This window comes from Nycticebus coucang, chromosome 13 (genome assembly GCF_027406575.1).
Source record: "Nycticebus coucang isolate mNycCou1 chromosome 13, mNycCou1.pri, whole genome shotgun sequence".
Classification (NCBI taxonomy): Eukaryota; Metazoa; Chordata; class Mammalia; order Primates; family Lorisidae; genus Nycticebus; species Nycticebus coucang.
Genome location: NC_069792.1, coordinates 1,016,751 through 1,027,490, shown reverse-complemented (window position 1 = coordinate 1,027,490; position 10,740 = coordinate 1,016,751).

Sequence of the window (10,740 nt, the reverse complement as noted above, 5' to 3'; positions counted from 1 at the left end):
AAGAAAAGTTGCTGATTCTTTCAAATGGTATTTAATACAAAGAAGAAGGAGGAGGAGGGAGGCTGGTGTAAAATTCTCACTTTCTGGTTCCATTTTCCTGGGGGCTACTAAGCAGCTACGCTGAAAATGAGGTTATGGGGAGCATGTTTGATATGGACATGTAGCTAACCGAGCAGGGTCATGAGGGCCTGGCTGCAGACTCTGGTATTTCTTTTTGCTCTTAGGTACACGCAGTCTTTTAGAAGAATCAAAATACAGAGGGTCCCTAAAAAATGTATACAGATTTTAAGGAAAGGAAAAACTGTATTAAATTTGTAATATTCAAGTCACATGTGACTGCTACAATTATAAGAGGTGCTTGATTGACTCGTATTTATCTTTTCTTATAAGTATATACTGAATATTACAATTTTAGTACACTTTTTTTCCTTTCTTAAAATGCATATACATTTTGGGTGCGCCCTCTGTAAATGAAAAGATAATTAATTTTTGTTTTAAATTTCTAAGGTAAAATAGATTATCCTATGTGTGTTCCTTATCAAAGGTTTTTAAATATTGCATATGTTTTTGTAACATCTAATTCACTCTGAAAACTTATTAAATGTTAAAATAATTAGAATTTATATACAAAATATATATGTAGTACGAAGTCTAAGTTTTAGAACTCATCCTAGAAAAAGTGATTGGAAGGGTGGAGTAGGTGCTGGGATCAGCACACAGCTTCCCACTGGGAGTACTTTGAAGGTGACCATATTGATATCCAGAGATGAGGTATGTAGCACTTTTTCTAGGGTAAGTTTGTAAACTTAATTGTCAGACCTTGTATGTACACAAATTGGAATTTTTTTTTTTTTTTTTTGCAGTTTTTTGCCGGGGCTGGGTTTGAACCCGCCACCTCCAGCATATGGGACCAGTGCCCTACTCCTTTGAGCCACAGGCACCGCCCCGCACAAATTGGAATTTTTCATTCCTTTTTTTGGTCACATACATATTAAATAGTTTGTATTCGTTTGGAATTTGTCTCATGACTGAAACTTTGAAAAGTGTATTTAAGTGAAAATAACACAACTCCCTGTGTGTTTAGCAGACTTTGATATCTGAAGTTCTGCCCCAGGGGGAAGGTCCTCTTGGACAGGTCCAGGAGGAAGTCCATACCTGGGCCAGGAGGCCTCCTTCTGCAAGAAGTTTCCAGCAAAACAGTTATTTCTTCCACCCCACAAGATGGGGAACAGCCCCCTTTCTTCCCAACAATACAGGCAAGTTTCCTGCTAAGTGTCCCTGAAGTCACAAACTGTTGTGGTAGAAATCAGGGGAAGCGAGTTTCACAGGAATACTGGGAATTCATGCGGAAAGAAAGGACAACGGATCTCTCTTGCAGTGGGAAAATCAGGAGCTCTCCACTATATAAAATGACCGCTGTTCAAAACAATCTAATCCCACCCCAAAGACTCAAATTCCACTTCAGCGCCTAATCCCTATAGTTTTAAATTTATGTCAAAAAAAAATTTTTTTTTTCTTTGCAGTTTTTGGCCGGGTCTGGGTTTGAACCTGCCACCTCTGGCATATGGGGCTGGCGCCCTACTCCTGAGAGCCACAGGCGCCACCCTATGTCAAAAATCTTTTTAATAAAAACTTGTGGCTCAGTCGGTGGGGCGCCGGCCCCATATACCGAGGGTGGCGGGTTCAAACCCAGCCCCGGCCAAACTGCAACCAAAAGATAACCGGGCGTTGTGGCGGGCGCCTGTAGTCCCAGCTGCTCGGGAGGCTGAGGCAGAGAATCGCGTAAGCCCAGGAGCTGGAGGTTGCTGTGAGCTGTGTGAGGCCACGGCACTCTACCGAGGGCCATAAAGTGAGACTCTGTCTCTACAAAAGAAAAAGAAAAAAAAAAAAAAAAAACACAACTGCCCTAAAACTGTGCAAGTGTGCCTGACAGGGAAGAAGCCTGGGGCAGTCTCTTTGGGGTGCAAGGCCTGTGGCGGGCAGCTGCCAGGGAAAGCCCCAGAGAGAACAGCCCCCGCCCTTCCTCGTCCTCTTCCAGCACTGACACAATTTAAGGACTGCTGGTGCAAACGTTTTGCTCCACACTTTTAGAGCCTATGCTGGAATGACTCCTGCCATGTGGAGTAAACAGTGTTGCTGTCATTTCCAGATAACCACATACTGAAGTACAAAAAGATGGGATGAGTTAACGAGTGTCTCATGATCGCATCCCGAGGGAGGGGGGGTGGAAACAGATAAATGGAGGGGAAGTATCAGCGCTGGGAAATTATTCCATAGGTAAATCTCACATTGTCATTGGTGTTGTGTGTTTGAGGAGAAACAAGCGTGGAACTTTCAATCGGATTCTTAATTAAAACGTGTAGCATTCTTTCATTTCCCCCCCCCAAAGACAGCTCGGGTGGGAGTTTGCACTTGGCGTCCCTGGGGTCCGCCAGCTTTCCGGGCGCAGATGAAATCCCTCTCGCGTGCTCCGCGGGCGTGGCGGGAGGACTCGGAGGCGGGGGCAGCACGGAGTGTGAACGCTGAGAAAATGGAAACAGATGCGTGGAGACTAGGCTGGTGGGAACTGAGGCCGGAAGCCGGCCGGCTGGCAGGGCCCCCAGCCCCCTCCCGGCCACTGCGCCCGCGGGACCCCCCATCGCAGGCACTGCCCCCCATCAGCTGCCCTCTACACCGACTGGGACAGGCCAGGCCGCGACGGTGCCTCGCGGGGAGAAAAAGACGGACGAGACCACCGGTCCTTAACACGCGGGAGAAGCGCAGGGTCCTGACTGCGGGCGGCTGCCGAGGACAGATGTCCGGGGCAGCGGCTCCCTGCCCGACCCGCGGGTCGGGACCCCCAGCGGCCAGTCCCGCAGCGGGAGGGAGCGAGGGAGGCGGGGCCGGGAGCCGCCCCGGACGCGGAGCGCGCAGTCGAGCGGGATGACGTCACGGCCCCCGCCGGGAGGGCGCCGCGCGTCGGGTCGGCGGGGGCGGGAGGGACGAGGGCGGGGCGGGCGGCATGGGGGCGGGGTCAGGGGCGGCTCCCTCGGAGCCTGCGGGCCGAGGCCGTCAACTCAGCTCCCGGCCTTCCTCTGCCACAGCGGCGTGGGCGGAGCGATGGGCTGGATTTTTCTGGAGACGTCGGAGTGTTGTGTCCCCGAGGCCGCTGCGCGGATTCTGGAACCGCGTGAGCTGGGCCGGGTAGGCTTCGTCGAGGGGGCCCTGAGACCAGACCGACGGACAGCCCCTCGCAGGCCGCCTGCGTCCTGCGGTGAACAGCAGCCCCAGGACAGCCTCAGTGCGTCTGCCAGCGAGTTCTCATGCGATTCCTAATATGCTATTTAAAATTAGCTGACCCAGCTCCGGGACCGCATTGTGGAGACACTGGAGTCAAAAGCAGCGGAAGGACCAAGTTATGCAGCAGGCACTGTGGCGTCTGTATCTACCACATTCTGCGCAGCAAACCTGTGGGCCATATCCTGCCCAACGAGGCCTACCCGGGACCACCCTCAAAGGGCCCTGTGCGACCCCACCCGAGCCTCGGCAGGCACCACGAGGCCCAGCCTTAAAACCGAGACAGGGACATCTGCAAGTCCAGAGCAGAACAGGGAGTTTTTAATCAGTATTGAGACTTTATAAATTCTTGTAACTTCTTGAGAACATACCGGTATTGGCCTCTGTCTTAAATGTACCCTACAGACCTACAGCGATGCTAGAATTTTCCCTTGCACTTGCCATCAGGTCACAGGGCATTCCAAAAAAACATTTTATAGCCACTTGAATGGGACAGGGTAATGCCTGTCTCCCAAGACCAATACTCCTGAACCCACCTGCACCGGTGGGCAGGCATAGGCGCGTGTGCACTAATTCAGTGAGGTTTTGTCTGCTAAAAACACTTGAACACAGAAGTTCATTCATTCATGAATGCTGATAAATTAATTCAGAGGGTAAAATATCTCATTTTGATTTCATGGATAGCAGAATCTCGAGCTTCCTGGAGAAACAAGAAATTAGCACTGTGAGAATAGATTTATATGGAAAACTGAGCAATCTATTTGCTGAGGAAACATACAAATGGATGTAGCTGATTTTCTTCAAACTGCTCAAAATACTCAAAGGCCCTAACCAATGATCTAGAACAGTGATTCACACTGGTTTGCCATGAGAGGATCTTAGGTGTGTCATGAAAATTTTTGAAGATCATTACCTAAATTATATAATTATATTCTCTTTTTACTCTTTTTGTGATCAACATAATTTAAGTGTGCCGCAGAAGTTTATAGGCTCAAGAGTGCTGTGAGATTAAAAAAAAAAAAAAAAAAGATTGAAAACACCGATCTAGAAAAAATCTTCATTTTGAAAACAAAGACATTTTCAAGTTAGATGGATTTAGAAATAGCCCATCTTATCCATGTACGATTTAATGGGGAAAGTGAAACCCCAACAAGAAAGTATTACAGAGTGTTTCAGTAATACTTTCTGAAGGACCTCTAAGGAATGACAAAAATATACTAGTTATCACCAAATTATATTTGCTAATAGCTTACCCTAGTTGTAATTACAGTCAGTAATGACAGTGGGAAGGTAAAGCCAGTAGAAATGTTTTCTTTCTACATCCCTATTCTTTCCCCCCCAAAATCACCCAGTTGTCTGATTCTACCAACATTGGAGGGTGAAACTTGACTTGATCTGACCTGGACATCAGGATGCTAGTTTCGGGGGATGAGGTCAAATTTGGTTCATCACAATAATATTGCAAGAACCATTACTGTATGCACTGACATTAGATACTTCCCAAACACTTTCATATATGATTTTATTGGGATGATCCCCTTAAAAAGTATTGTTTTCCCCACTTCACAGGTGCAGAAACAGAGGTTGGGTATATAAATACTTTGCCTAAAGTCACACAGGTGATGAATAATTAAACCAACTCTCAAATATGGGCCATCTAGATCATTCAGGGGTGCTATACCAAATTATTACGGATGGGGTGGCTTAAACAACAAACTTTTATTTTTCACAGTTCTGGGAGCTGAGAAGGTCAAGATGCCAGCAGAGTTGATATCTGGCAAGGGCTCTCTCCCAGGTCTACAGGTGGCCGTCTTTTTGCATCCTCACATGTGGCAGGAAGCACGAGAGGAAGCCTGCTCTCTCCTGTGTGTCTCTTATGAGGGCACGAGTCCCCTCATGAGTATTCCATCCTCAAGACGGAATGAATCTCATTACCTTTCAACGACCCCACCTTCACCACCACAGGGGTCAGAGTTTCAGCAACGGGATGTCCAGGGGACACAATCCAGTGTATGGTGCTGGCCTCTGTGCAGTTTCACTTCTGGGCATGTCCTCACCATGTTCCCTGGCCACAGGCCCTGACAAGCAGTACTCGGACTGCAGGAGGAGCTGCACAAGCTCCTGTGTCCCTGACCACAGGCCCTTCCTATAGTTAAGGGCAATGTGTGATGGCGGCATGAAGACATGAAAGAGTAACATAAACTTTTGCTAGACAGCTGAGAGCTTTCCAGAAACGGAAATATGCATCAAGTATACCCAAAATATATTTGTTTGAAATCTCAGTAGTAAAGGAAATTGGGCAGAAGTAATTTACCAAGTAGTGACTTAGCTGCCCTACCACCTCACTAAGTTGGCTTCACTGAGATACCAGCTTAGTGAGCATTAAGAATCGACCTCAGAGTATATGGACCTAGATTCAGGATCCAGCCCCCGGATGTGGTCACTTTGTGACCTTGGACAGTCACACTAAGATCTTTGCTATGGTTTGAATGTGTTCCCCTAACACCATGTTTTAGAAACTTAATCCCCGATGCAACAGTGTTGGGAGGTGGGCCCTGATGGGCGGTGTTCAGGGAATAATACTGATTATAAAGGGCCTGGAGGTTTTAGGTCCAACACTTTGCTCTCTCCTCACCCTCCTCTTGCCCTGCCACATGGCTGATTCAGCAGGAAGGCCCTCACCAGGTGACAGCTCTTTACTGTCAACTTCCCAGCCTCCAGAACTATGAGGAAAATGTCAGTTCTTTATAAATTACCCATCTGTGGTAGTCTGTTGAACAGCATAATGCAAACTGAGACAGTCTTTAAACTCTTCATCCGTCAAATAGGAACATTATAAAATACTTATTCCGTTGGTTTTCTTCAGAGATTTTGATGGGATAATGCATAAAATTGGTGCACTGTCAAGGGCCAGAAACTCAATAGATATCTGCTTTTTTCAAAAGACCATAGCTATTTAAAAGTAGAGCATTATTGAACTAAAAGGAAATAAAGTAAGTACTGATGCCCAAAGCCCTTGCTAGCTTCTTTGAGGAAGAGCTCTATTGCAAATTATTTTCTAGTTAGCTTTTTGGGAACCTATCAACTTACACAGAAAATTCATCCATTACAATAAATCTGGAAAATGGAGAATTTCACGTGCCAAAAATAAAAAGTCTTCCAGACAATGTTAACCTGGACAGCTATCATATTGTTTCACTTGGGTCTTGTCCTCCAACATGAGGTTCAAATGAAAATAACCAAACATGTTTAAAAGCTCCCACTGTTCATTGACTCAAGTGTGTGAAGGCCTCACCAAGGTGCTATGGGCAGGAAAGTGCAAGTGTCTGCCTCCCAGTCCCTGCCCACACCTTCCCTGACCCCAGGTAGTCACCAAGGGTCAGCACAGATGAGTTGTAGGGTCGGGAACAGAGAGGATCTATCTGAAACAGTCCTTCAGTAGCTAAGCTGAGTGGGGTTTTCTTTTTCTGTTAATAAAAGTGAAGACCAGCAAGACCCAACTATGTAGATCCTCTGCTTCAAATGTGACAGTGAAAACTTCCTCTCCTCCTAGTAAAGTTCTTCTCCCTTAAAAAGAGGACAGTGTCCCCCCTCAGGACTGTATGGACCTCAGATGCTCCTAAATGAAACAGCCCTGGACAGAGCCACCCCAGCCGCCTACCCCAACACAGACTTGAGAAACAGCTGTGCAGGCGAAATAAATTGGGAAATTAAAGTTGCCTGTTTTGGGCAGAAATCTGACTTATGGAGGATCTTTACAGACTTTATAAAGGAGAGTCCTGAAAAGTCAGAAGTGCCTGGAGTGATAATCCACATTGATATAATTTTCTCAAAAAGTGTTACACTCACCTCCTTTTGCCTATATAAACACACATCTGATCTCCCAGTGGCCTGGTATTTATGAAAAAAGACATAAAAACGCTCATCGGCTTGAAGAAGAGCTCCTTTCCACTAACTTACCTATTCTGCTGAGAGAGACTTAGTGGAAAACGTAGGAAGATGGGGTAAACAAGTAAACCCAGCTCCATCCGGCTGTTGGCCAGAATGCCCCGTGTGCTGGTGTGCATGTGTGACCTACCTGCCTGTAAATTCCTGACTACACAGGCCGTGGCTTCCATTTCTGCCGCACCCCCTGCATAGTACATAGTACAATAGCCTGCATGAAATTAGTAGTCAGAAAACATTGCCACATCTACCTCAGAGAACCCAGAATCATATATATTATTTTAATCTATAAGCTCAGATATTCCACATTTATTTGGCTCTCTCCTGAAACACGCACATGGTACATCACACATCTGTGTAGACAGATGATTTCACCTTCACTGAACATGGGGAGACCCTGAAACCTCCAATGTCTGAGGACCCATGGCCTGGAGTAGGGCGATTTCTCCTTCCAGCACCTCCTACAAGTGTCTCGAAAGCCTTTCCCACAAGGACTGCCAGAGAGTGGACAGTGATTAGGCAGGCTTCCACTGTTCAGCACAGAGGTGTGAGTGTCGGGTTTCGTTTTTACTGTGCATCGGATCAGCCTTCACTGTGTTAGTTGATAATTGTACTGCGAGGAGAAAGGATGTGGAGAAACGCATTTATGTTGTCTGTATATGTGCACGCAATGTGCCCACAAACCCATCTGAAACTTATAAGGAAGGAAAATTCATGTAGATGTCATTTGCAACAGGTTGAAATATCCATACATGAGCATTATTATTATTGTCATTTAAAGTTAAAATATTATTTCTGCCTTTTAAAGGTTCTTTCTCTTTTTTTAAATAGCTTCATCACATTTCCCAGCTTTCTTTGCAGTCACATGACTGTGTGTGGGTTTAGTGAGACACACTTTTTAGCTCTGGCCCTCAAGCCTTCCTGTGGTGATCCTCCATACTTTCTCTCCTCTCCTGCCCACTGGCTACTGCACAGGAGCCAGGAGATGGTGCAGAGGCCCTAGGCCACTGCTACTCCGTTAGGGGCATCTTTGCCCACAGGGGATATTTGGCGATGACTGCAGACATTTTGATTGTCACAGCTGGGTGGGATACTATTGGTATCTACTGGCTAGAGACCAGGGACGCTGCTAACCACCTTAGTGTGCAGAGGAAGGCCCCACAGCAGTGATGTGTCCAGCCTAAGACAGCCTGCCCTAGACAATGGCTGACCTTCTAACTCCAAAGAGCCTGGATCCCTGAGTGACCCTGTGGAGCAGCCACCTTTCTGCCCTCACCAACCCACATCCCCACTAAATTATCACTTAATCATCCCCAAGCCTATATAAAAATGTGATAAATAAGCCACAGTATTAAAACCCTAGATTTTAGAATCGTTTAAGACAATTGGGCTACACTGACTAATAAGTATAGTAGGAAAGGCCAACAGTATAATGGACAACTTAGAGATGTTTCCAGGTAACAAAGTACAGGAAAAGATGAGGCAAATGTGTTTTATTTTGTTTTACTTGTTCTTGAGGCTGTATCATCATTGATGCCGTCCCCAAAGAAAAGAGTCCTTCAGGCACACTCACCCGGCAACTCTGGTACAATTAAACAACCAGGCCCTTCAGAGCAGCTGGAGCAAAGTGGCGAGGAAGCCCACAGCGCCCCTCCTCCACTGTGCTATGAATGCCGGGATCCATTCCAATAGCCCTGGAAGCACAAGGAACTCACACAGGGCACCAAAGCCAAAAGTGCGAGGACGACACGCGTTCAGGGTGGGGACACAGAAACTGGGCTGCAGCTTCCACTGACCCACTTTGGAGCCTTCTGTGCTTATGGTTTCATTTTTCTAACTGCTCACACCAAGCCTTGCTGGTGACTTTCTCAACTTTTATCTTGACCTGACTAAACTCTCTTTCATTTGTCGAATACCCAGAATGTTTTGTGGAGAATTGAGGCTCTAAGTAAAGACCAGCAGCCCAGTGAGGAGGACAGTGGCTTCTGGCTAGGCGGGTGCCTGGGAAGCTAGCGAGAAGACAGTCTAAGCATCGGAACATAACTGAAGCCGTGAACTGCGTACGAGATGGACAGTGGAATCAACAAAGCTGAAGCAGTTCCAACCTGATCACTAGAATGACTAAACCTCTTCTAATCCCTACAGGGCAACAGAAATTAATGCTATTTTAAGTCAATCAAAAGGTATCGTAATAATACGTGAATCATCTCTATACTACAAGGTCTGACAATTAAGTTCATGAACTCATTCTGGGAAAAGGGCTACATACCTCTATCACTATGGTCACCTTCAAAGTCTTCCCCTAGGCTATGTACTGATGCCAGTGCCTAGTCCACACTTCAAAGCAATTTTGGAACTCTTTTTTTGGAATGGCCATCAGAGCTGTCATGATACCACTACTAATGTCCTGAATGTCATCAGAAGTATTTCCTTCATCTTCAGGTAAAGAAAGAAGTCATAAGGGGCCAGATCAGATGAGTTGGAAGGTTGCTCCAGGACAGTTTTTTGTTTACTGGCTAAAACCTCCTTCATAGACAGTGCTGTGGAAGCTGGTGTATTGTCGTGATGCAAGAGCCATGAGTTGTTGGCCAAAATTTTCATTTAAGAGTTTCCTGTTTCTCTACCAATGTCGACTTCATCTGCTAAGTGTCTTACAACCAGCCAACAATTTTGACACACGATTCAACAATTTATTTGCAATTTTTTTATTAGTTCTGCTTATTGCTGGCCACCCTGACTCTCTTCATCAGTGACACTCTCTCTCCCCTCAGAAAAAAAGTTTAATCCATTTGTACACTACCATTTTCTTCACGGCATTATCCTCATAAAGTTGAACTAACATGTCCCTGATTTCACTTCCACTCTTCCAAGTTTAACAACAAATTTAATGTTTTTTCGCTGCTCTAATTCAAGCTCTGACATTCTTAGATAACACACAAAAACACACAACAACAATAATGAATGCCACTCAGCAAGACTCTGCCACATGTTGGCACAGCTGTGAGACTCTGATACTGAGCTGTTCGTACAGTTCTGCTAACATGAGCGTATGGTCACAAGTTCAAGAACTTAATTGTCAGACTTCATATGAACTTCAGAAAGAGAGAGTACAAATGGAAACATACCCTGTTGATATCTCCTGGTGAGTTTGCACCCCTCTGCTGCTGCTGACTGTGACCAAGTGCCCTCAGCTCTGAGCCATCCTTCAGCAAAGCCCCTCATCTTTGCAGGGACAACACCCTGCACATGTCCCCTCCCCTCAACTTCATCCTGGGACCTGCTGCCAGCCATGTGCAGACACTCTGGGTGGGGAGACTCTCACCTCAAGGAGACATGCGAATGAACAGAGGGTGAGCATGCCGAGCGATCAGCCGGTGCTGTCAACGAGCAGTGCAGTAGTTGTCACCATCATCAACGTCCTCACCAACAGTACTCAAGCCCACCTGGTGCAGCCAGGAGCACCAGGAGGTCACCATCATGTGCCCATCTCCAGAGCTGGAGGGCGTGGAAGAGCACCTC